Genomic DNA, 27,944 nt, shown 5'->3' with positions numbered 1-27,944 from the left:
GGTCAAGTGAAAAGGACATAGAAGGAGAGCTAAAACAAAAACAATTCCGTGAAAACTGGAGAGGGGACACTGCGTTTACTAAGAAAAACATCCTGGTTCTAAAAATTATCAATTTACCCCAGTAGCATTCTAAAATCTGCTCCGCATTCACCTGTGAATAAAGAACTTAAGGGAACTTAAATGCATGTGTTTATCTGTGGTGGCCATTGGTGTTTCCCCCCGTGTTTGTCACCGTTCTGTACCCATGTTTTTTCCGGTAATGTCCGACAATGTGGTTTGTTACGTAAAGCCTTTTCAGTAGCTTCTCCCTCCTGACATCCTGTCTCTCATTTCTGCTGTTAGCAAAAGCTCATCGTGAAACATAAAAAGATGTCCAGAGAAAAGGCAAGAATCACATATTAATTGCAAACGGCAGGATTAGGTTGTAATTCTCTTTCTCAGGGAAAGGCTTAGAAAGAAACAGGAAGAAAAAGAGCAAAATAGATGAGCGGTTGTCTCCAGTCTTCTCTTATAATGAGAACTGATTCATTAAATATTTCTGAGGACGGCAGAGTCATCTAACTCAGTAGAACCTCCTAGATGCTCTTCCTGACATGTAAATCATCGATGATCAGGAGAAACCTACGGTGGAGCTGAAATTTACTACCACAGGACATGGCCCAAGCTGGGTTGGTTCTCTTCCAAGTGACAAACCCTGCCAAACGCTTAAACACCTGCCACAGTTAACAGTACACAAACTCCTTTAGACAACTGAGAAACAGCTCATCGGATAAACCAATAAGTAAAATAAAGTGCAAAAGGTACCCTCAGCAGAGGCTGATAAAATAAAACATTTAAATAAATTTAACTGAATACTTGCAAATGGCACATCCGACAATGAGAAGAATGCACAGTGGTGAAAGCCATGGAGAGAAAAACAATATTGAGCCATTTTTCTATAATTCTAGAAAGCTGAACCCATATCTAACTGCACCCTCATCATCTACAAATGATGTAACTTTCCACCCTAGAGTGAAGAGAAATGAGATAAGACAGAACAGCAGCAACAATAATAAAGCTTAAAGTTACACGGTACAAGGGACTTGGAATAGGAACCCTGTCTTCCCTTGTTTATCTGGGTGAACAATAAAGCTTTTCTTCGTTTACTTGTTAGGTTTTTTTTTTCCTCCAGTACTTAACACCTGTATGAAAGTTCCTGACTTAAGAGGCAGGGCTTAGCTAATGAGGTGTGTCAACACGACTGGAAGCCCGTTTCTAAATGAAAATTGCACTGTGCTGTGAGTACAATCCCTTCGGGTTGAAGAGAGCATTTATAAAGCAGCAGGGGTGGTAGCCCGGGCTTTCTCTGTAAGAAGGGGCTGGTAGGGTTACCACAGCTAGCGGAGAGAGACGCTGAACTAGAGCTATGGGCTAAAGTGATAATTCTCCTCCAAATTAGTCATATTTCTCCAGGTTACCTTCATAGATAGCGAGCAAAGGCAGATATAATCCCTCTCCTAATTGTAAACCAGCACCAGACTAATTATATTTCCATTTACCCCAGATACTCTAAAATCATAGGCTTTCTGTTTGCTAATTCCTCTTATTCATGGCTTTATGGCTCCAGAGGAGGCTTTGGGGAGTACGAATTGAAAAACAGTGAAGCCAGTTAGTTCCACATAGACATTAACTATGAAAAAGTAATGGAATGAAGGAAAAAAGGGGGAGAGAAGAAAAAGCCTCGTATTTAGTTCAGACTGATTTCAGTCAAGACTGCAGAAGGATTTGAGGCCTTGCCACATATGCATGGGAGTCAAGGTCACAGCTGCAAGAGGACAAAGCAATGTTACAGACACCCAGCCTGTGTTTCTTAACCAGTAAACAGAGCCATTCTGTGATGAGCTCCACTCCCTTTGTCTTAGAATGTGTTTTATCTGTATCCTAGTTTTTATTTAACATCTATGTAATTATGAGTATTTTTATGTCAACTCATTAACATTAGCTTGGGAGGGACCCATGCACCAAAGCTCTTGGGATAATGCAGAAAATCATACAATGTTGGAAGCTGACAAGTAGGATAAATTCCTCTTATTCATGAATAAGAGGAAACAAATTCATTCAAGTCTTTCAATACTGTTACCCCCATGCTCCTTTCCTCAGTACTCACCCTGTATGATGCATGTGGTTCGAGTCTGTGTCAGGGGAATGATAACATTAGAATATTATATAATTGTACGCTGGGAGAAGGCAGTGTGTGTGCGCGCACACACCCATGTTTGTGTGTGTCTGTACTAGAGAGAGGGGGGGGAGAGAGAGAGAGAGAGAGAGAGAGAGAGGGAGAGAGAGAGAGAGAGAGAGAGATCAGGCTACATATTCTTGACTGAAAACAAACACTCTTAAAACCGGCTTGAAGGCTTTATTTATCTATAGCTCTCTGATGCAAGTAAATAATAAAAATCTTTCAAGCTATTGCCAAGATCACACAACTTTTGTCTCCCAAGTATCCCCCCTGCTCCGGCCACAATTAAAACGGGGATCATGGCACCAATATGGTGATGTCACTACCACGAAAGGCCAGGCATTATCTTGGTCTTTAGTTGAGGAATGTTCATTGCTGGTTCACCAGGTCAGTACGGGTTCCCAGGGTAGAGGAAGAGAAGGAATTAAGGTTGAACAGGGCCAAGTGAGCAAACTCTCTGATAGCAAAAGTTTATGCCCTCCCTTGAAATAGGGACATTTACGGTGGACACATATTATCTCGAGGCAGCGTGCAGCCAGAATTTGATCCTCCACGACTACCCATCAAGGAATTTAATGGTCAGCTCCTCTATATGATAAGACTCACATTTATGCCACACATTTAGACCACACCCACACCTGAAAGAGTTCCTTGCATAAATGAAGTGCTTAAGCAGCATTGCTTGCAATCATAATCAAGAGAAAATGTAATAATTTTCTGTGAAAAATTTTGCTTTAAAGCAGACAATTTGCCTGTGTTTTTAGTTTCTTGGACCTTTTTTAAAAAGTTTATTGTATTGAAGTGTAGTTGATTTATAATGCTGTATTAGTTTCTGCTATACACAAAGTGATTCAGTTATATATATATATATATATATAAATTTTCATGGTATTTTCCATTATGGTTTATTACAGGATATTGAATAGAGTTCCCTGTGCTGTACGGTAAGACCTCATTGTTTATCTAGTCTATGTATAATAGTTTGAATCTACTAATCCCAAACTTCCGGTCTATCCCTCCCCCACTCCCCCCACCTTTGACAGCCACAAGTCTGTTCTCTGTCTGTGACTTTAGACCTTTCTTATCTAGGTCAGGAAACATTGAGGAATTGAATTTAAATTCAAAGGTTGCCTGGTAAATACCGTTGGCCCTCCGTACCCACAGGCTCCACATCCACGGATTCAACTAACTGCAGGTTGAAAATAATTGGAAAAAACTCCAGAAAGTTTTAAAAAGCAAAATTTGAATTTGCTGCATGCTGGCAACTATTCACATGGCATTTACATTGTATTGACTACTATTTACGTAGCATTTACATTGTATTAGGTTTTATAAGTAATCTAGAGATGATTTAATGTATACAGGAGGATGTGCGTATTATGTGTTAATATTTCACCATTTTATATAAGGGCCTTGAACATGTGGGAGTTTTTGGTATTGCCGGGCTGTCCTGGAACCAGTCTCCCGTGGATACCAAGGAATGACTGCTTGGAATCAGAGAAATGGAAATTGTGTATTCCCAAGAGATGATATTTTCATCAAGCTATGAAGACTCATGAGTCATTCTTCTCCACTGAAGGGTTCTTCTTGCCAATTTTCTCATATATTTGTGTTCTCTAGTCAAGTTACCCTCTTTCTTTTGAATGTCTTTCTTTCCCTGGAAACACATTCATTTATTCTACTTTTTTTTCTGGATGCTATAAAAATCTTATCGTTTGTGTTTATTATCACCATGTTCCCCATTTTTGTTTAATCATCATTTTTTCCTGCCTATCTCTAGAATATTCTCCCAACTAACTTGTTGATTTTTTTTTTTTTTGCGGTACGCGGGCCTCTCACCGCTGTGGCCTCTCCCATTGCGGAGCACAGGCTCCGGACGCGCAGGCTCAGCGGCCATGGCTCACCGGCCCAGCCGCTCCGCGGCATGTGGGATCTTCCCGGACCGGGGCACGAACCCAGGTCCCCTGCATCGGCAGGCGGACTCTCAATCACTGCGCCACCAGGGACGCCCCCTAACTTGTTGATTTTTAAGGTCTAGCTTAAGACCTTTCTTTCTTCACCTACCCTGATGATATTCTGATTCAGTCTGATACACAACCATCACATGTAAGGCAGTGAATTAACTACTAAGTGGATATGAACGTTTGTGAGATTATGGTCCTGGCTTTCATCATTCAGTATAAGTGTCACATTGATGAGCCTGTTATACTACTTTAGAGAATCATAGAGTAGGGTAACCATGTGCACTAGGTTGCTGCATTCACATCCTGCCCTAACATTTGCTAACTGTGTGATCTTGAACATCAACTTACTGAACTCCTTTGTGACTGTTTCCTCATCTATAAAATAGGAATTTTAATAACAGCTTCTACTTGGTGGGGTTATAGTGAAAGTTAAATGAATTAACGTGCTTACATTTCTTAGAACAATCGCTGGCAAACAAAACACACAAACAAAAACAATGTGTTTGCAATTATTATGCACTACTTTCTCAACTGTTAAAACCTTCATATTTACTTCTTTTCCACTACCCGTAGGCACACAGACATCTAGTATATTATCATCATGTGGGTGGTCTTCACTGTCACCTCCTTTTCTGACTCTGTTAGTCATGGAGACATGGATGGTCAATAATACTTCCTCGCGTTCATTTGTTCAGTCATTTGCTCACTAAAAAATATTTATTGAGTCCTTGCTCTATGCCAGGCTCTTTTAACTTTGGAGATACAACAATAAACAAGATAGGAATAAGCCACCTGACCTCATGAAGCTCTTATAGAAGAGAGAGGCTTATACAAATGAAATTAAAAAGAAACAAGAAAATTACAAGAAAATTGTGATATAAAGGCTATAAAGAAAATGAAAGGGGTGATTATTTGTGAACACAAACTTGTGATTCATCATGAGCAGGGAGAGAGCATTTCAGGCTAATGAGACCAGTGAAAAGGCCCAAGAAAGAAAACAACCAAGAAAGAAGCAAAAAGCCTTGATATTTTAAGAAGTAGAATAAGATCCTGTGGCTGTTAATGATATGGGAGACATGACGGAAATCTACTAATGGGAGACGTTGGAAGCCATGGTTAGGAGTTTGGATTTTACTCTTATCAAAACAAAAATCAACTGAACGGTTCTTTTTTTTTAAAATTAGAGTGGAGTTGATTTACAATCTCTGTGTTGAGGGTAGAACAGATTGTAGGAGGAAAAAATGCAAACTGGAGTCCCATTGGGAGGTCACTGCCATTGTCAAGGCCATGTGGATGGTGAGAGATGGACAGTTTAAGGTGTATTTTGGAGGTAAAGCAGACCATCTACCTGCCAAGTAAATGGGTGAGACCTTAACACTGAGAAACCACTTTCTCAGGAAGCCAAGAAGCGAAGCAGGTAGATGGCACTTCCACAGGGTGGGTGGGGGGCAGGGGTCATTTGGAATCATTCTGTTTAATTAAATTATAAAGAATACAAATTATGACAAAAAATGTATCCCAAATCTAAATTTACTAACAAATGATCCAAAAGCCCTTTTCCGGACAGAATTATAAAGTAGGTAATGTTTGTCTTTGGCTTTACAATTCATACTTTAAAAAATATTGTTAAGAATTTTTGAGAGCTTAGTATAAACGAAATGCCCTTCATTCATTTTTCCATTTAATTCACATAACAACCCTTTAGGCATTTACTATGATTATGTCCAATTTTATAGATGTGGTAAAATTGCATCTCAGCGAAGTAACTTTTCCAAGATGAATGAGCCAGACACAAGACAGCTAGGATTCAACCCAAGTGACTGACACAAGAATCTTAATTGAACCACTATTTTACAACCTTGATGACATCACCTAACTCCCTGTCTCACTCTTTTTCTGTCACACACACACACACTCTCTCTCTCTCTCTCTCTTCCCTCAGAGAGAATCTATTACTTTCAGTCTCTCCAAATCCACTAATGACCTCCCGAGTTTTGATAAATTACATCTTTCATTTCAATAGTAGAACCACTAATTGTGAAAATCAAGCTTGAGCAAGGCAGTAGAAGAGATACTTCCTGAAACAGAGCAGGCTTACGGGGGCCTCTGATAGCACATCATAGCCGGCCCTGTGGATAAGTGTGGCCTTAGCACGGAAAGGATAAATGATAGATGATTTGGAAGAAATAAAGGACAGGAGTGTTAAAATGTTTTAGGGCAGGGGACATTCAAATAAATGCTATTGGATGATTTATCTTCCAAAAGGTGTTATATTTACTGCTGAAACACACCTCCATGTCTGCCAGAAATGTGGCCATAAAAAAATCTATGTGGGGCTTCCCTGGTGGCGCAGTGGTTGAGAGTCCGCCTGCTGATGCAGGCGACATGGGTTCGTGCCCTGGTCTGGGAGGATCCCACATGCCGCAGAGCGGCTGGGCCCGTGAGCCATGGCCGCTGAGCCTGCGCGTCTGGAGCCTGTGCTCCGCAACGGGAGAGGCCACAACAGTCAGAGGCCCGTGTACTGCAAAAAAAAAAAAACAACAATCTATGTGTACAAAAAATTTACACTGTAGTGAGCTGACCTCCGCCTTTCATTTACTAAAGCCACCACCTTAGCTGTGAGAACGCATTTCCAACTTCCTCTTAGACTTCAACACCTGGATGTCCCCCAGCACCTCAAGCAGGATTTATTGAAAATTCAGCTCGTTACCTTCTCTCCAGACATTTAATATTTGAAATCTTAGTTAACACATCATTTCAGCAGTTGCCAATACCATCAACTTCAAAGGTTTCATAATTGACTCCCTTACTCTCCCTCAGCTCTCCAATTCCAATCCAAAGCAATAGCATATACAGACATTTCTTCTCTCAAATTAGCTCACGCATCTACACTTCTTTACCATCTGCACTATGACTCACGTAGTTCAAGTCTTCCACATGCCTCAAGTGCAATATCTCAGACCAGTTTTCTCAAAATCAGAATTGAGGACAAAGCCAAAGTGCTAACACTTAATACTGAGGGGAAGGAAAAAGCGAGGTGGAGAAGAAGGAAAAGGAAGCACAAGGTGATCTGTTTCCGAACTGGCACAGTTTCTCAAGGAAATCCAGGTGCTTCCTCAGTTCCACAAGATAGAATGGAAACACGGTTAGGAAGAATCTATGGGAGAAGAAGCATAAGCAGATTTTCTTCAGATCCTGTCTTCCATCTCTTATTGGTCAAAGTCTCCTCCTCTGGGCTTTAACTTTCTTACACTTCCATCTTGGTTTCTGGGTCCCTCTGGACAACTACTGAAGAAGTTGGAATCTCCAAGTACCCTCTCAAGTAGGAACTAAGCACTAGAGCTACTCTGGCTCCCCAGTTGCAGCGTGTAGCATGGAGGTTGTGCCGAAGCCCAGCCCTCACCTCCTGGGGAAGGTGTAAACAATTGGAGGTTTGGGACCATAAGGTTACTCAGAACGTAGCACGAAATGGTGTGAGCAGTTGCTAGCAGCAATCTGGACAGAAAAGAAGGCAAATCACTGAGACTGGGGTGGAGAGGCAAGTCTGGGATTACACAAACCGAATCTGTTAAAGTTTACTCGGTGATACTCAGTTCTGCTCACAATCTAATAACCTCTAATAAAGTACAGGTCTTAGATGTACAGAAGATGTCCCCACTTCTTCCCCAGAGGGAGGTACAAATCCAGTCATCTAAGATCGTGCTTGTTGCCATCTCCTAAAAGAGCTTAAAGAAGGTTAGCAGCCCAAGCTGCATTCCCAGCTGCTTAATGACATTTAACATGTATTTCTCTCTTCTATCCATTTTAGATTTTCCTCTCCCTTGGCCAGAACTCCAGCTGGTCTGTATTTCTTACCTAGTGAGTGAACTAGCCCTCCTTTCTGGAAGTGTCTGAGCTATAGCTTCCTTGTCCTTGACAGGCTGCGATCGCTACCATAGTCTGTTCAAAATTATCAGAGGGCACAGAGAACCAAGAGAAGATCCAGTGAATATTGTCCGTTCCGGACATGTTCCTTCCTGCCTTACTTCTGTAGTAGAAACTCTGGCTCCTGAGAGTAAAGAGTACCATTTACCTTGACCTTTAGAGTAACTCCTTTTTGCCTTCTGATTTATTGGCACAGAAACCCCAGAGGGACCAAACAGTATTTACAGCTTCCAGTTCTAACATCATAGAGCCTACATTTTTCTAGGATAAGAGGTAAATGAGAGAAAGAAATGCAGTGCAAATAGATAAATCCTTCTGCTGTCCTTTTATTCTTCATCCTAAACATTCTTGCTGTAAGGGACATGGCTCCATATACTGGTTTTTAACACCTCAAATATACTGCCCTAACCCCTCAAAGATTCCTCTAAGCTGATGCGTTAACTGAGGCTTCAATGGCTGTTCCACATTTTGTCAAGCTGCCTACTTATGAGCCATGGGGAAGACATAAGTATTTCATGGGAATGAGCCCAGCGCTGTGCCTCCTTTGCCCAACAATGGCTCTCTTAGCCCAGGGCAATATTGTGTGTTGACCAGGTCAACGGTCAAGGCTTTCTGTAGAGGATTAAAATGCATGCTGCCATGGGCAATGCAGGCAGGAAAAACAAACCTCTACAGTTGACCATTGAACAACACAGGTTTGAACCGCATGGGGCCACTGACATGTGGATTTTTTTTTTCAATGAATTCATACTACAGTATTACATGATGTGAGGTTGTGTAAATCCACAAATATGGAACCACAGATACCAGTGGTTGACTGTGAAGTTATATGTGGATTTTTGACTGCATGGGGGTCAGCACCGTATTGTTCAAGGGTCAACTGTATTAGTTTCCTATTGCAGCTCTAACAAATCATCAGTCATTTAAAACAACACGAATTGTCTTACAGTTCCGTAGATCAGAAATCTGCCGTGGATCTCAGTGGGCTAAGATCCAGGTGTTGGCAGGGTGCTTTCCTTTCTGGAGACTCTAGCCGGGGTTGGGGGGCTCTCTGCTTGCCTTTTCCAGTTTCTAGAGGTTACCCACAGTTCATGGCTGCCTTCCTCCATCTTCCAAGCCATCGATGTTGAGCCGAGTCCTTACACCATCATCTCTCTGGTTCTCTCTTCCAATCCTCTCTTCTACTTCTACGGACTATTAGAATTAACATTGGGTCCACCTAGAAAACCCAGGAAAATCTCTCTATCTTAAGGTCAGCGCATTAGCAACTTTAATTCCACCTGCAGCTTTAATTCTCACTTGCCATGTAACCTAACATATTCAGAGGTTTCAGGGATTAGGGTATAGACATGTTTGGGGGAAGGCATAGCATGGTTCTGCCTCCATACCTACATCCAGAATAATGTACTTGGTTGAACCACATGAAATTGTCAGCTATGTAAGACAAAAATGGTCATATATTGACAAATTCATCTGCTTCAATCTATTATCCGTTCTGGTAAGGATAAATTACTGCCTCCTCCAAGATGAAAGATGTTCGATGTCATTGACCTGCCACCATGTGGCTGACTCTTCTCTCCAAAAAAACAGTGGCATACAAGGGCTGTTAGTCATTGCTGCTAGTGGATTGTACATTCAACAGTGCCGGTGCTCAGGTCTGGTCCTGACTGTATCACTTCCATCCTATGACGATTTGCTGCTGTGTCCATTTAACACTTTGAGGCACGAGATCCAGAAACACTCAATTCATGAGAGGTAGCTCTGGTCCCATTCTCATTCGCTGTCCCGTAATCAGCAACTCAGTCTCTATGAGGGCTCTGAAACATCCAGGGAGCTATTTTTAAAAAGAGAGAGTAGCCTCACTCTAGAACCCTAAAGGTCTACACTGCTACTCTTCTCCTGTGGAATCCTTATTCACCATGACGTTTACCTCTAGCACTGTTGAAAATAGTGGGTCAGATGGTCTAAATGGCAGGGTAGCTTGTCTGCAGCCTGCACCTCTGACATGCCATCCTTGCGCTGTGCCCAGAAATGAACTGGCAGATTTCCAAATCACCTTGATAAATAAGTAATGCATGCTGCATTCCAAATCCAAAAAGACCCATCAAGTACTGGGCCTCTTTCTTAGTGCTAAGAGGTACAAGGTACATTCTTCTTAGTGATAAGAGGTACAAGTCATTTATTAATAGTTTTCCCAACATGTCCCAAACCAGTAGGTCCCTAAATGCTTCAGTGATGTGTCAAGCCCCTGAATCTTCCTGGGGTTTATCTTTTTCCCTTTGTCACATACGTGCTTTATGAAAGCATCCAGGCCACTTGCCACCTCTTGTTCACCAGGTGTAGTTAACATGACATCATCAACATAGATGAGCTAGCTGCATGACAGCCTGAAAGAATGTTACGATAATCCAGTTCCCTGTGTTATGACAGAAAGGGGGAGAGCTGTGAAGCCCTGTAGGAAACAATGAAGGGTATGTGTCAGTGGGGATCTAAAAGCATTCATCAAACCAGTAGCTGCACGCTGCATACCAGAGGCTATGCTGATCTATTGCAGTAAAGAACTTTCATGTGGAGCCACTGCTGTTGGGGGTCCCAGTTCATGGTAATCCTGTCATGATCTATACGGTTATTGCAGAAGCCAGATGAGTGAATTGAGCAGGCAGGGGTTAGGACATAACTCCACTATCCGTGTATCCTTCAACTCTTGAAGGAAAGCTCTAAACTCTGCAGTCCCTCCTGGGATGCAATGTTGCTTCTGATTATAGGGACTTCCACTTGGTCCTTCCAATCATAATGGACCTTACTCCACAGATCAGAGAGCCAATGAGAGGGTTCTTCCCACAGCTAAGCATATCTATCCCAACTATACCTTAGCGGGGTGGGGAAACAACCACAGGTTTTATTCACGGACCCACAAAACCGACTAGGAAACCAGCAATTCAATTTTCACCTGCCTTCCATAAACCCCTATTCAAACTAAGGGATTATAATCGAACGTCACATCACATCACATATCTAAGATCCTTGAAAACGTTTTGTATTCCCCTTGCACTGTTCTCTGATAAATGGGCACACGATCTTTTCGGAAGGTTCAGAGGAGTATTTACTGGATATACTCTTGGTGGTGTTGCGAGGTCTTTCCTCAAGGTGATGCAGTCTCCACTTCAATCAATGGGATCTATGTCTATAAAATGACTTAGATTTGGAAACTGAATGAGGGCTTCAATCTTCCATTATAGCAACTAACTTCTACTTGCCAGCTCTATCTTACTTTTATTTTTTACTACATAAATTGAGCAATGCCTCTGTTAGCTGTTCCTATATCTCATTCTCAGGATTACCATGACCTATTTGCCTTTACCACAGATCCCTGCAGGAAAATGAACCCTGATTGTCATGACTGATTTGCTACATTTACTTCCTATTCTGTAGTTAAATTCATTTTATCTCTGATTGTTAAGCGCTGTCACTTGGCTCCTGACATTCTGAAATCGCAGCATCCTTACAGATAGCAGGGAATCTAGTTCCACGGCCTATTTTACTGTCAACCCCCAGCTTGCAGAGAACAGCCACCAGTAAGTTTCTCCAAGATTTTGGTGTCCTCTCCAATGAAGTCCTTATTACCTTAGTGAAGGGAATATCCTCATGTTTACTCCCCTGCCCAGTCCTTCCCAGGGACCAAAGTCAAATGGTGGATCTTACCTAACAAAACTACTCTAACAATCCACCTCCCTCGGCCTTCCCTCACTTTCCTCAAAATGCCAAGGAAGTTCTGGCCTCTCCACTTCATTTACTATAGTCCATTATCATGTCCAAGCTTCTAGGAATCATCCTGGCAAAATCCCGGAACCAGCCTCAGGTGGTCTTGATTCAACATTGAATCCTGAGTCACTGCTGAGTGCCCACCAAGTCAATGGATTTTTTTCCATATTCAGATATCTATTCCATATCTCAAGTCATTTATATTATCCTAATCCCTGCTAGATAATAGTAGCAAGTTCTTGTGGTCTTTGTCTTTCTGAAATAGGACTCTTACTTCCCCACCGAGGCTGTGTTGAGACTCTATCCGGGTATTGGGCTACCAGCATTAGAGGGGTGGTGATCGCACATCTTGAGAAGAGCAAGCATTCTCTCACATGGCAACCTTTTACCTGAGGTCACTGAATGGTCTTTGGACAAACGGAGGCTATTCTCTAAAAAAGAAAGAAGGGGCTTCTTCTGCCACCCAGAAGCGTTTACAGGAACTGTTGGGCTTACTGTTCTCAGGCTTGTCTACTCAAATATCTCAGGGGCCCACTCTTTCCCTATCGGACATCTAACTTTGACTAGGACCCCTGACAAGGCTGTTTATTTAGTTGTCTTCTTTGCAGCGCTGCTTTATAATAAGATCTTAGGCCTGATTTACAGCACATTCTGTCATGTGGCTACATGAGGTAAGAATCTCCTTTCAAGCTGCCTGTGGCTTTAACAGTGGGTTTTAGCTTGGCAAGTAGGTGCCCTAAGCCTCTCAAAGGTAGCTATCCTACACAACAGTCCTTATAATTATCAATGCTCCAGTGTAACAGCCACTTCCTTTCCCAATACATTGCTTTGCAGATGCATCCTTTTTCCAATTAACTATAGGAGTGTCAATCACTGTGATGCCACTGGATGCTAAGGATCCTTTTACCTTCAGACCAGTGGGCAATTCAACTTCAAAATTCCATTCCAAAAGTCTGCTTTCTGGTATCACTCCTCATAGAGTTGTCTCAGCCTATCCCAGAGATTAAGAAAAAAATATGCATGCTGGTGTTTCATTTTGGTTTTGGGAAGACAAGGCAGGATAGTCATAAGAAAGTGAAGCAAGAGATGAAACAAAGCAAATATAAGGTGAGCTGTTTACAGTATCTATCACCAACAACAGAAAGTCACAGAAAACCTGCAGCAGGGCTTCCCTGGTGGCGCAGTGGTTGAGAGTCTGCCTGCTAATGCAGGGGACACGGGTTCGAGCCCTGGTCTGGGAGGATCCCGCATGCCGCGGAGCGACTGGGCCCGTGAGCCACAACTACTGAGCCCGCGCGTCTGGAGCCTGTGCTCCGCAACAAGAGAGACCGCGATAGTCAGGGGCCCGGGCACCGCGATGAAGAGTGGCCCCCGCTTGCCACAACTAGAGAAAGCCCTCGCACAGAAACGAAGAAGCAACACAGCCAAAATAAATAAATTAATTTTTTTTAAAAAGTAAAAAAAAAAACCTGCAGCAAACTTGCAAGATTGAATAATACCTCTGCTCAGAGCCTGTCAAAAAGAGGAAGCAGTGTATCTGCCAACTCCTCCCTGTCTAATGTCTTGAACTGGACAAAACCCTATGTGTTAACTGCCTATCCTTCTGGGTTGTGTTACCTGCCCCCCACTGGGCAGCTGCAAGTCAAATCTCCCGGTGTAGTTGGTTCCCATTGTAGTAGGTGCGATGCAGCTTAAGCCAAAAAAACAAGTCCTTGCTCCAGGGGAGGCTGAGCCAACTGGTGGTGTTAGGAAATGAGATGACTGGGGCTATGGCAGAGGCTCATGAGTCTGACAGCGGCATGGGCGGGGCTGCTAAGGGCCAGGATCTAGTACAATAGCCATTTCAACAGCCTCCTATGACCTCTTCTCAAGTCTATCCTTGTGGTCAGAGTTATTTTTTCTCAAACATAACAATCACCCACAAGTTTTTCTAAAATATTAAAACTTCTTTATGCCTTGCAGCCTGCTCAAGACTTTTTCCTTATCTATCGATTTTCCCCAATCTTTTTTGTAATCTACTTTTTTTGAGTGCAAGGTGTTGTTCCTTCCACCTGGAATTCCTCCCCGTCACCAACCTGCCTGTATCTGATGGATTCCAACTCTTGGATCAAGGCCCCTTACAAATGATAGCTTCCCAATAAAACCTTCTAGGACACCCAGGCAGAAGACATCATTTCCTATTCTGTGTTTCCTAGTAACTTAGCCTAGACCTTAAGACCCAAGTCAAGTGACATCTATTCAGAAAAAGATAGCTGTGACTGAGTAGAAAGGGCACAGGACCTGGGTGGTCTGGGTTGGAATCTGTATCGGTTTGCCATCAACTGGGTGGCTTAATCAACAGAAATTTGTTGTCTCATAGTTCTGGAAGCTAGAAGTCCAAACTCAAGGTGTCCATAGGGCTGGCTCCTGTGACAAAGGCTCTGTGCCATGCCCTCATCTCCATTCTGGTGGTTTGCTGGCAATCTTGGGAATTCCTTGGCTTGTAGAAGCATCACCTCAATCTCTGCCTTCTCCACATGGCATTTTCCCTACGTGTGTGCCTGTCTCCAAATTTCCTTTTTGTAAGGAAACCTATCAGGCTAGATTAAGGGCCCATCCTACTTCAGTATGACCTCATCTTAACTAATTACATCTGACATAATCCTCTTTCCAGAGGGTCATATTCTGAGTTCCTGGGAGTGGGAACTGCAGCATATGACTTTGGGGGGACACAGTTCAACTTGTAACAGAATCCCAGGGACTTTAGGGAAGTCTCACACATTTTCTGGGCCTCATTCTTTTTATTAAAAAAATAGGAATAATGATACAGATATGAGACCTAGATTAAATGAAGACCAATGGCAATATTTAAAAGCTGCTGGGGGCTTCCCTGGTGACGCAGTGGTTAAGAATTCGCCTGCCAATGCAGGGGACACGGGTTCGAGCCCTGGTCCAGGAAGATCCCACGTGCTGCCGAGCAACTAAGCCCATAAGTCACCACTACTGAAGCCCTTGTGCCTACAGCCCGTGCTCCGTAACAAGAGAATCCACTGCAATGAGAAGCCCACGTACTGCAACGAAGACCCAACACAGCCAAAAATAAATAAGTTTAATTAATTAAAATAAATAAATAAAAGCTGCTAGATGGAATAGCAGAGAAAGAGAAGGGAGCAAAACAGAAGGAATTTTGCTTAATTATTAGAAAAGAGTGTCTGCATCTGGACACCTCACCATTTTAGAGTAGGATGTGGGGTTAAAAGATTAGTCAGCAAAAAACAGAGCAAGAGTATGAGATACATGAAGAGTTCAGAGTAATGAGTTCCTCACTCATAAGGAGTGTTTCTTTAAATAGTGAGGGGAGAGAATGCAAAATCTAGAGCAACAAAGTAAGAAAATTAGAGCACATCACATGATCTCTCTGCGTCTCAGTTTCCACATCTGAAAAAATGCTTATTCCCCCACAGATATGAGAAGAGCACCTTGAGAGGGAAACTATTGCTGGAAATATGTCAGCAAATGTAGATTAGCACCATTTATTCAAATGCACGTGCTGTTTCTTTCATACTCATCTTTCTATTTTTTTCATACTTATTTTTCACTATACAAGTACTGACTTCAAACTTTCTACCTGTATCCACAGATATTCTTCTCTACTCCTAAATAATTTTCTTTTTTAAAAAAACAAACAGTATTTCTTTGTAAAATTTGTATTATGGAAGTAGGAGACAAAAATCTTGAGAGTCAAATTCGTTCTCAGAAATCGCTGGCATTGAAAATACTTTGTATTCATTCATTGAAACTGTTGGGAAAATTGTACATTGGAATCCCCAACAAAGGCATTTTGCATTATTCACAATGTTTAAATGAGGCTGTCAATCTCATCACACAATAAATAAGGAGGTTATAATGGTTTTGCATAGTCGCAGCTACTAATGCTTTTGGCAGAGATTTCCTAATCTTGATTTAAATATTTAGAAGACCCTCAAACGTGCGCATGCGCGTGCACACACACACACACGCACGCGCACACACACACACACATACACACACGCACACACACGACAGAGAGAATAAGAGAGAGAGATTCTTCCAACAGTCCTCCAAGGGATCACAACTCAACATCTCTCTACACTTCACTTTCCCCTTGGATTTTCAAGTCTCTCACAATCAACTCCACGAAGCACTCAGTTTTGTTCTTTGTAATCATTATTTATGGTCTTAGATTATGCTAGTTGCTGTAAGAGGAGTGAAAGACCAAAAGTTGAATACAATAAGAATTTCTTGAATCTCTTATAATCAAAGAGATTGAAAATATATATGTACATAAATAATTATAAGACAGAAGACACCATAGAGAGAAATAAATTAAGATGTGTATTCAGATGAGGAAAAAATCCTACTGCGGATGAGTGAAGGAGGGCAAGGAGCACCTTCACAGCGGAGCAGCATTCGGAAAGGGCTTTTAGCAATGAGCAGTATTTTTAGAAAAGATACAGAAACAATAAAGAAGTCAAGCTTGATTAATTTGAGTATATTTGTGGAGTAGGAAGAAGTGAAGTTATGTGGTTGAAACACATAAAATGCTATTTTTATAAGTCAAAATTTTATGTTGGGGCCAAGCTATAGAAGAGCTCAAATGTCAAAATAAGGAGTCTGAGTTTATTTTCTCAAAAAATTGGGAGACCTTTGAGAGGAGAGCATAAATGTGCATTATTTTTTAAAAGATTTGCTTGATAATTTCAGCTTAAGCTGAAAATAGGAAGAGCAGTTGTGAAGCTCTTGCAGTACTGGGTACCAACTAAGCCAAAGTTCCACCAGAATTCATGCCATTCAACAAATATCTCCTCTTTCCTGCACCTACTTTCTATCCCCTGTACATTCCTATTTAGTCAACATCCTTCACCAATTCCTTTGGCCTCACCTTCTCTCCCTGTCCTGTCCATTCTTGCCTCTTCACCTGGTTAGGCAAAGCCCAGCTCAGCAGGGAGATAGGGTCCATCTGTCTGAACTTGCAGTAACAGCTATCATGATGCTTATTCCATTCTACCAGCATATCTTTGCGTGTCTCTCACTTTCCCATTTCATCACGCTCATCTGAAGGGCAATCGTAATGCATTATGTATGTACCTAGGGCCTAGCAGGGCAGCTGGCACATACCAGATGCTCCATAAATATAGTTCAGTGAGTACATTTCCCACCATATCAACTTAGGGAAAAAAAATTGGTCGCTATATTAAAACCTTCCAAGACCTACTACTCAACATTCTGAATAGCATGCCAAGAGTTTGTGAGCCTTATGGCCTGGGTTTTCTGGGCTATCCTCAAACCAAAATAGTTTATAATTTTCTGAAAAACTTTAATCCCTATGATATCATTTCATAGAGCCATATTTAATGCATTTTTTCAATTTTCCTTAGGGCTTATCAAATGCAATTCTGGTCACATATAGGTGCCCAATAATATGTTTATTGATTGATTAGATAAACATTTCAGGAATTTTAATTACCAATCAACCAAATAAGTACGTTATATTTTTCAAACCATGTGTCCTACTTTTGTGTCAAAAACGACTACTGTATTTATAATTTATTCTAGATAAATAAGCACTTAGATACCAAGTGTTATGTTTCTTTCAACGTTCTTGAGATGTGAATGCAACTAGTTCTAGCTCTTAAGACCAGTCTAAGCCCCGTTTGCAAACCTCCCAACAAATTTGACTCTAAAAGCTTTGAAGAGAGATATTTTTACTGAAGGTTTGTTGGCAAAACAAGGAGATTTGTTACCTTACACATTACAGAGCACGAGTTTCTGAAAAATTTATTGTTTCTTTTCCACCCCAAAGATCCACCCCTTAGAGCAACTTCTCTCTTTTCTACCCCACCCACAACCCTCTCATATGAGACTCAGTCATTCTGGGTTTTCTCACTCCATTCTCTGACCATTTTTCCCAGCCTCCTACCCCTTGTTTAGAAAGTTTTCCTACAGGGGTTTTCCCCTCTTCTTAAGTAAAGTAATTCAGCCTCTCTCGGCTTATCCAATATTCCTCTCCAAAACCAACTAAGCAGCAAAGATGCTTCTTCCTGGTGTGGATGGGGATAAAAACAAGAATTTCAGAGACGTATTTAATATTTCCCTTATAATATTGTCTCCTAGGAGCACATTTAATGCCTCTTTTAAATTTTCCTTAGGGCTGGTCAGACACAGTCCTGGGCACATTTAGGTAATCAATAAATATGTGTTTATTGATTTGTTAAATACACATTCCAGAAATTTGAATTATCGGTCCCTCAGAAGCATTTTACAATATTAATCTAACAGATAGTCCTTGGACACCTACTATGTGTGACACCATACTGGGTGCCAAGGGAGCCTTGGATGGCATGAGGAGTGCCAGAATCCCAGAAGAAGTTCCCACCACGTCAGCCTATTTATCCCACTAACAAAATAAACTTGGAAATTGACCTGAAGAAGTGATCTAAAAGTCTCTTTAGGCTCATAATTTTCCAAGGCTCATTATACAATTTCACATTAGAGTTTTCAGCTCTTTAGATCAAAAAGTAATAGACCCACCCAAAACAAGCTAAGAACATAAGCAATATTTCGACCACTGTAGGAAGACTCACGCCCCTCTCAGCTCTCTGACTGAACCAGAAAGCCTAACCTGCTCGCATCCTTTCACACTGGAAAGCGTCCTCTGTACATTAGGACAACCTAATGTTAACCAACATTGTCCATTAAACCTAGTTCATGTTCACTAGCAAGGAAATCATTTTTAATGCAAAGAATTCCATTTTAATGTTTCGGAATGGGCCATTTATTAGTATACAAGAGGGTCAGAAGAACTAATTAGAGACTATTTGAGCAAGTGTAAGTAACATGGTTTTCCCAGGTTGCCAATTGGGACTCCAAATCCCAGAGCAGAATACTTGGTTGCAGATATAGTGTCCGATTTTACATACCTGTGGGATTATTTGAGTGCCCCCCAGCTCAATTTAAATGTCAGGTTGTGGAAATTTGCTTCAGTAAAGCAAGTTTAAGTCATATCTGTCCTTTTGATTTTTATAGGATCTGAGCATCTAAAAGCCTGCTTCGTTTTGTTTTTTTAAATTAGCTCCATGTCATTCTTTTTTTCATTTTATGTACTTCAGTATAAACACTGAAAAGCAGAAACCTTTCTTTTTTATACAGTCCTGCATTCAGGACAGTAATTATCTGAATTGTTTAATTCCCGCTCCCTTCCTGTGTGCATGTAACACAGTTTACCAAAATTTCCTCAATATGAGATCTTCCTAACAGTTTCTTTTTTCAGCAGTTGTGAGGGAAGCTGTCTGGGGAGAGGGAGTAATTTTGGAATTTGATAGCAAAGTCCCTGAGGATATGAAAACTCGCTCAAAATGCATTGTACAACCGCCTCAGGCAAGGAAGGTATACCCAAGCTCTGAACATCTGGCTTGCAACTATTATTTACATAATGAACTCATTCTTTCCCACCCTCAATATTTACCTCTGGATCCTCTGCTCTCTCCCTCAGGGAACACTCCAGAAAGCAGCTGAGCCAGCCTAAGCCAACGTGGGCCAGCTGGTAGCCAGCCTGGCCTCCACTTACCCACTTCACTCTTCAAGTTCAGGTACAAGCTTTGCTTCCTACCTTTATCTTTTATGACTTCCACTTTCATTGTTTCCATCTAAGGTATTCTTTTTTCTGAATGTATTAATTTTTCCTTCAAGCCACAACAAAAACTCTCTTCTTTTCTTCTTTTTTTAAACAATTCTTTAACTAGGATCTTTACTGTCTCTGTTTAATTTTGAACCAGAACTTCAACTCATAGAAAACAAGTTTAAAAGTCATGCTTATGAGAAACTTACATAAAAGAAATGTTTAAGTCAACTTAAAAACAAATAAAGAAATAAAGCCAAAATTTTCTCCCAGATTAATCTATAAAAACAATGGAATACACAAACACAGTGGAACAACATGACAACCTGATTCTGAAGTTAAGACATGTTAGCAAAGAAACAGGACTCTCCAAGATAATCTTGGTTAAAAAGAGCAAGGAGGAGTGGGAGATTTGTGTCCTACCTGCCGCCATCATTTTTATTAAAGCTCTAATAAGACAATGTGGCATGTGAATTGGGTTAGGTAGACAGAATAATGAAAAGAATAGAGAGGTCTAAATTAATCTCACACAAATAATATGAAGCAGAAATTTGAGATCAGTGTGGGGAGTAATGATTATTCAATTAATGGGTCTGAGACAATTGGTTATCTACCAGAAAATTGAATGTTTACTTTTTAACCCAGGTCATATCCAAAAATTAGTTATCAGTTATAGATTTAAAATAAATGTGAAAGGTAAAAACTATAGATATTATAGAATAAAATATAGGATATCTTTACAAAGTCAGACTACAGAGGCTTTCTTAAGCAGTAATAAAACTGGCAAACCATAAAGTAAAAGATAGATATATCATTACATTGAAACTAAAAACTTGCATTCATCAAAAGGTATAAGAAGTTAAAAAGACAAATCACAAATCACTGATGTAGAATCGATAAGAAAAAGATAACCCAATAGAAAAATGAGCAAAAATGTAAATGGGCATTTCACAGCAAAGGCAACACAAATAGCCCTAAGCATATGAAAAGATGCCTATCCTTACTGGCAATCAGAAAAATACAAAATAAAGCCACAGTGAGAAATGATTACAGTAAGTTCCCTACATATGAACAAGTTCTGTTCCGAGAGAGAGCTCGTAAGTCCAATTTGTTCATAAGTCCAACAAAGTTAGCCTAGATACCCAACTAACACGATTGGCTATATTGTACTGTACTGTAGTAGGTTTATAATACTTTTCACACAAATAATACATAAAAAACAGACACAAAAAATAAAGAAAACATTTTTAATCTTACAGCACAGTACCTTGAAAAGTACACTAGTACAGCACAACAGCTGGCATACAGGGGCACATTCGCATCTTTGAAAGTTTGCAACTTGAAGGTTTGTAGGTAGGCGATTTACTGTAATTAATTTTGTTAAAAATTAAAACGATGATACATTTAAAAATTAAAATTCAATCAAAACAAGGTGAAATTTTAACATACAGGTGGTGATGACTTCAAGTGTAACAGCCACCTGGAAAAAAGTTTATCCAGACAGTAGTAAGAAAAATTGAACATAGACATATCCTATGACTCAGCAATTCCATTCCTATGCTACAGGCTGAATGTTTGTGTCTACCCCCAAATTCATACGTTGAAACCTAACCCCCAAGGTGATGATATTAAAAGGTGGTGGGGGGGGCTCTTTGGGAGACGATTAGGTCATGAGGCTGGAGCCCTCAGGGATTAGTGCCTTTATAAAAGCAGCCTGAAAAACCTCCCTTTATCCCTTCTGCCATGTGAGGACATGGAGAAAAAGTGGTCATCTGGGAGGTGAGTCCTCATTAGATACCTCATCAGGTATAAGCTGGTGCTTGATCTCGGGCTTCAGAACAGTGAGAAATAAACGTTTGTTCATAAGCCAGTCAGTTTATTGTATTTTTTGTTATAGTGGCCCAAAGAGACTAAGACAGAAAATACCATAGGGAAACTCTAATCTATGAGGCAAGGAGAATTGTATAAGAATATTCTTAATAGCCCCAAACAGGAAGTGACCTTAATGTCCATCAGTAAGACCATGGATAAACCATCCTGTATTCACACAATAAAATAAGACATAGGAGTGAAAGTTATGAATTACTATTACATGCATCACACGAGGCTACTGGCCCAAAGAGCATGACACGTGCCCCAGAGTACTGTGCATGTCCTCCAGGTTAAGACTGGATTAACAGTATTACAACCATATTCCAGCACGTGGGAAAGGGGAAGGAGAAGATGAAAAGACAAGCAATTTCCTCAAGGAAGTGACAAAGAAGTCGCACCCATCACTTCTAATCATACTACCTTGGCAAGAATTTAGTCACATGACTATACAGTAGCTGCAAGGGAGACTGGAAAACATAATCTCTAGCTAGGCATCCATGTGCCCTTTTGAACTCAGGTGAAAGTTCTCTTCCTACAGAAAAGGAGTAATATGATATTGTAGGTAGAGGTGTAGCCCCCTGTATCAATATCTACCCAATTTCATTCCCTTCACTCTCTCCCTGGAGATAACTTCTATCCTGAATTTGCTGTTTATCATCCCCATTCATATGTGTGTACCCACGACAATTATTGACTTTTTAGTTTTTAACCCTTAGAGGCATGGTATCATCCTGGATGTATCATTTTGCATGTTTTTCTCATACGTCCTTATATTTCTGAGATCTTTCCTTGTTAATACGTGTAGCTCTAGTTCACCCAGTTTGCCCACTGTATAGTGATCACATGTGAATGTAATCCAAGTTACTTATTAATTCTCCTGTTGGTGAAAATTAGGTTGCTTTCAATTTTTCTCCAAAGTCCAAAGCTCAGAGAAAGGTGTGAGTGATAGTCCAGGTTGGAGATACCCATGTCCTGAGCTATGTGTTGTGTCTGTACTATGAAAATTAAGAAGACAGGGGAGTCAAGATGGCCACGTGGGAAGACACGGAGTTAGCATCTCCCCACAACTAGGGCTCCTTCCAGCCACTTGTGGGGAACTATGACACCCAAAGAGAAGGGAGGAACCCCAAAGTGAACTGGTAGGATGTAGGGGGACTGAGTGGGGAGGAGAGGTGGAAACCAGACAGGATCAGCACCCCTGAGGCCAGGGAGATCAGGAGAGGCAGGTGGGAGGGACTCTCTGGGAAGAGCAGGAGAGGAGCGGAGGGCAATTGCCTGGCCCACTCGGGCCGGGAAGCCTGCTGAGCTCCCAGGCCAGTACCCCCACCACAAAGGCCCATCCAGGCCACGTGGGTCCTGGGGGCATAGGAGGGAGGCCAGGGAGATCAGGAGAGGGAGAGAAGCAGAGAGGGCGATTGCCCACCCACTCGGGCATGGGGAGTCTGCTGAGCTCTCAGCCTGGTCCCATGCCCTCCAAAGACCCCTGCAGGCCACATAGGTCCTTGGGGGCATAGGAGGGAGGCCGTGGAGATCAGGAGAGGCAGGCAGGAGGGGCCCTCCCAGACGGGAGGAGCATTTTCCCCACCCAGTCAAGTCCAGGAAACCTAATGGGCTCCCAGGTGAGGTCCCCTGCCCTCTGAGACCAGGGGTGGGGGGCACGCCTGGGCCCCTTCTGTTCCTGGAGCCTAAGGGCCACCCCCCACAGCCCCCAGGGCCTTTTCCACCCCTGTGGGTCCTAAGCATTGGCCCAACCCACCACCCAAACCTCGCCCTTGCTTAGGCCCTGCCCTCCACAGCCAAGGCCTTCCCCCCTCCCCCCACCATTTGTTTCTTTTCCCGCCTCCTCTTTTCTACTATTGTGGTACTGATGTACCTTCCGTTTGTTGATTCATCTATATTTTTATTTTTATATTCCTCCTAATATATCTGTTAGTTTCCTAGTCTAATTTTATTTTTTACTTTGTTATTGATGTGTTTTTGTTTTTTGGGGTTTTTTTTGCCACCCCCAGGTGGCTTGCAGGATCTTGGTTCATGAGCCCCAGGTCAGGCCAAAGCTCCTGCAGTGGGAGCTGCCAGTCTGGACCACTAGACTAACAGAGAACCTCAGATCCCAGGGAATATTCATCAGAGTGAGGTCTCACAGAGTTCCTCATCTCAGCACCAAGACCCAGCTCTACCCAACAGTCTACAAACCTCAGTGTTAGAAACCTCAGGACAAGCAACCAGTAAGACAGGAACGCGATCCCACTCATTAAAAAAAGAAAAAAAAATGAGACAGCAAAAAAATATATCACAGATGAAGGAGCAAGGTAAACCTACAAGACCAAATAAATGAAAAGGAAATAGGTAATCTACCTGAAAAAGAATTCAGAGTAATGATAGTAAAGATGATCCAGAATCTCAGAAATAGAATGGAGGCAAAGATTGAGAAAATACAAGAAATGTTTAACAAAGATATAGAAGAACTAAAGAACAACACACATATGAACAACACAATAACTGAAATGAAAATTACACTAGAATGAATCAATAACAGAATAACTGACGCAGAAGAACGAATACGCAAGCTGGAAGACAAAATGCTGGAAATAACTGCCAAGGAGCAGAATAAAGAAAAAAGAATGAAAAGAATTGAAGACAATCTCAGAGACTTCTGGGACACTAAATGCACCAACATTCAAATTACAGGGGCCCCAGAAGAAGAAGAGAAAAAGAAAGGGTCTGAGAAAATATTTGAAGAGATTATAGTAGAAAACTTACCTGAGAAAGTAAATAGTCACTCAAGTCCAGGAAGCACAGAGAGTCCCATACAGGATAAACCCTAGGGAAAACACACAAAGATACATATTAATCAACCTAACAAAAATTAAATTCAAAGAAAAAATATTAAAAGCAGCAAGGGAAAAACAAAAAATAACATATAAAGGATCCCCATAAGGTTATCAGCTGATTTTTCAGCAGAAACTATGCAGGCCAGAAGGCAGTGGCGGGACATACTTAAAGTGATGAAAGAGAAAAACCTACAACCAAGATTACTCTACCTAGCAAGGATCTCATTCAGATTCGATGGAGAAGTCAAACTCTTTTCAGACAAGCAAAAGCTAAGAGAATTCAGTACCACCAAACCAGCTTTACAACAGATGTTAAAGAAACTTCTCTAACTGGGAAACACAAAAGAAGAAAAGGACACACAAAAATAAACCCAAAACAATTAACAAAATGGTAATAGGAACATACATATCGATAATAACCTTGAATATAAATGGATTAAGTGTCCTAACCAAAGGACACAGACGGGCTGAAAGGATACAAAAGCAAGACCCATATACAAGCTGTCTACAAGAGACCCACTTCAGACCTAGGGACACATACACACTGAAAGTGAAGGGATGGAAAAAGATATTCCATTCCAATGGAAATCAAAAGAAAGCTGGAGTAGCAATACTTGTATCAGATAAAATAGACTTTAAAACAAAGACTCTTATAAGAGATAAGGAGGGACACTACATAATGATTGAAGGATCAATCCAAGAAGAAGATAAAACAATTATAAATGTTTATGCACCCAACATAGAGTACCTCAACACATAAGGCAAATGCTAACAACCATGAAAGGAGAAATTGACAGTAACACAATAATAATAGGAGACTTTCACACCCCATTTACACCAATAGACAGATGATCCAAACAGAAAATAAATAAGGAAACACAAGCTTTAAATGACACAATAGACCAGATAGATCTAATTGATGTTTATAGAACATTCCACCCAAAAGTGGCAGAATACACTTTCTTCTCAATTGCACATGGAACATTCTCCAGGATAGATCACATCTTGGGTCATGAATCAAGCCTCGGAAAATTTTTAAAAATTGAAATCTTATCAAGCATCTTTTCTGACCACAACGCTATGAGATTAGAAATAAAATACAGGAAAAAAAAAACTGTAAAAAACACAAATATATGGAGGCTAAACAGTACACTACTAAATAACCAAGAGATCATGGCAGAAATCAAAGAAGAAATTTAAAAATACATAGAAACAAATGACAACAAAAACATGACGACCCAAAACCTATGGAATGCAGCAAAAGAAGTTGTAAGAGGGAAGTTTATAGCAATACAATCTCACCTCAAGAAACAAGAAAAATCTCAAATAAACTATACAACGCTACACTTAAAACAACTAAAGAAAGGAGAACAAAGAAAACCCAAAGTCAGTAGAAGGAAAGAAATCATAAAGACTGGAGCAGAAATAAATGAAATAGAAATGAAGAAAACAACAGCAAAGATCAATAAAACTAAAAGCTGCTTCTTTGAGAAGATAAACAAAATTGATAAACCCTTAGCCAGACTCATCAAGAAAAAAAGGGAGAAGATACAAATCAATAAAATTAGAAGTGAAAAAGGAGAAATCACAACTGACACTGCAGAAATACAAAGGATTATAAGAGACTACTACAAACAACTATATGCCAATAAAATGGACAACCATGAAGAAATGGACAAATTCTTGGAAAGGTACAATTTTCCAAGACTGAACCAGGAAGAATTAGAAAATATAAACAGACCTATCACAACTAGTGAAATTGAAACCATAATTTAAAATCTTCCAACGAACAAAAGTCCAGGACCAGACGGCTTCACAGGCAAATTCTATCAAACATTTAGAGAAGAGCTAACACCTATCCTTCTCAAACTCTTCCAAAAAATTGCAGAGGGAGAAACACTCCCAATATTCATTCTACAAAGCCACCATCACCCTGATACCGAAACCAGAAAAAGATATCACAAAAGAGGAAAATTATAGACCAATATAACTGATGAACATAGATGCAAAAATCCTGAAAAGAATGCTAGCAAACAGAATCCAACAGCACATTAAAAGGATCGTACACCATGATCAAGTGGGATGTATCCCAGGGATGCAAGGATTCTTCAATATATGCAAATCAATCAATGTGTCACATCATATTAACAAATTGAAGAATAAAAACCATATGATCATCTCAATAGATGCAGAGAAAACTTTTGACAAAATTCAACACTCATTCATGAAAAAAACTCCCAGAAAATAGGCATAGAGGGAACCTACCTAAACATAATAAAGGCCATATATGACAAACCCACAACCAACATCGTTCTCGATGGTGAAAAACTAAAAGCATTTCCACTAAGATCAGGAACAACACAAGGATGTCCACTCTCGCCCCTCTTATTCAACATAGTTTTGGAACTCCTAGCCACAGCAATCAGAGAAGAAAAAGAAATAAAAGGAATACAAATTGGAAAATAAGAAGTAAAGCTGACACTGCTTGCCAATGACATGATACTATACATGGAAAGTCCTAAAGATGCCACCAGAAAACTACTAGAACTAACCAATGAATTTGGTAAGGATACAAATTTAATGCACAGAAATTTTTTGCATTCCTATACATTAACAATGAAAGATCAGAAAGAGAAATTAAGGAAACATTCTCATTCACCATTACAACAAAAAGAATAAAATACCTAGGAATAAACATACCTTAGGAGGTAAAATACCTGTACTCAGAAAAACTGTAAGACACTGATGAAAGAAATCAAAGATGATACCAACAGATGGAGAGATATACCATGTTCTTGGATTGGAAGAATCAATATTGTGAAAATGACTATACTACCCAAAGCAATCTACAGATTCAGTGCAATCCCTAGGAAATTACCAGTGACATTTTTTACAGAACTAGAACAATCTTAAAATTTGTATGGAGACACAAAAGACCCCAAATATCCAAAGCAATCTTGAGGGAAAAAAATGGAGCTGGAGGAATCAGACACCCTGACTTCAGACTATACTACAAAGCTACAGTAATCAAGACAATATGGTACCGGCACAAAAACCGAAATAAAAATCAATGGAACAGGATCGAAAGCCCAGAGATAAACCCATGCACCTATGGTCAAATAGTCTATGACAAAGGAGGCAAGGATACACAGTGGAGAAAAGACAGCCTCTTCAGTAAGTGGTGCTGGGAAAACTGGACAGCTACATGTAAAAGAATGAAATTAAAACACTCCCTAACACCATACACAAAAATAAACTCAAAATGGATTAAAGACCTAAATTTAAGACTGGACACTATAAAACTCTTAGAGGAAAACATAGGCAGAACACTCTATGACATAAATCACAACAAGATCCTTTTTGACTTACCTCCTAGAGAAATGGAAATAAAAACAAAAATAAACAAATGGGACCTAATGAAACTTAAAAGCTTTTGCACAGCAAAGGAGACCATAAACAAGACGAAAAGACAACCCTCAGAATGGGAGAAAATATTTGCAAATGAAACAACAGACAAAGGATTAATCTCCAAAATATACAAACAGCCCATGGAGCCCAATATCAAAATAACAAACAATCCAGTTAAAAAATGGGCGGAAGACCTAAATAGAAATTTCACCAAGGAAGATATACAGATGGCCAAGAGGCACATGAAAAGATGCTCAACATCACTAATTATTAGAGAAATGCAAATCAAAACTACAATGAGGTATCACCTCACAGTGGTCAGAATGGTC

At 40.6% G+C, this 27,944-nt stretch overlaps 1 long non-coding RNA gene across 1 annotated transcript; it reads left to right on the top strand.

The window, feature by feature from the left end:
* Positions 1 to 921: 921 nt before the first annotated feature.
* LOC111176811 (uncharacterized) lies at positions 922 to 23,286 on the top strand. Its single transcript, XR_002645156.3, has 3 exons — positions 922 to 1,277; positions 3,133 to 3,162; positions 19,379 to 23,286. It is a non-coding gene; the product is annotated as an uncharacterized LOC111176811 (long non-coding RNA).
* The last annotated feature ends 4,658 nt before the right edge of the window (positions 23,287 to 27,944 follow it).

Source organism: Delphinapterus leucas, chromosome 11, assembly GCF_059928025.1.
Source record: "Delphinapterus leucas isolate spDelLeu-1000000601 "Yukka" chromosome 11, BTC_Dleu_Yukka2, whole genome shotgun sequence".
Lineage (NCBI taxonomy): Eukaryota > Metazoa > Chordata > Mammalia > Artiodactyla > Monodontidae > Delphinapterus > Delphinapterus leucas.
This window is presented reverse-complemented; position numbering and strand designations above follow the sequence as displayed.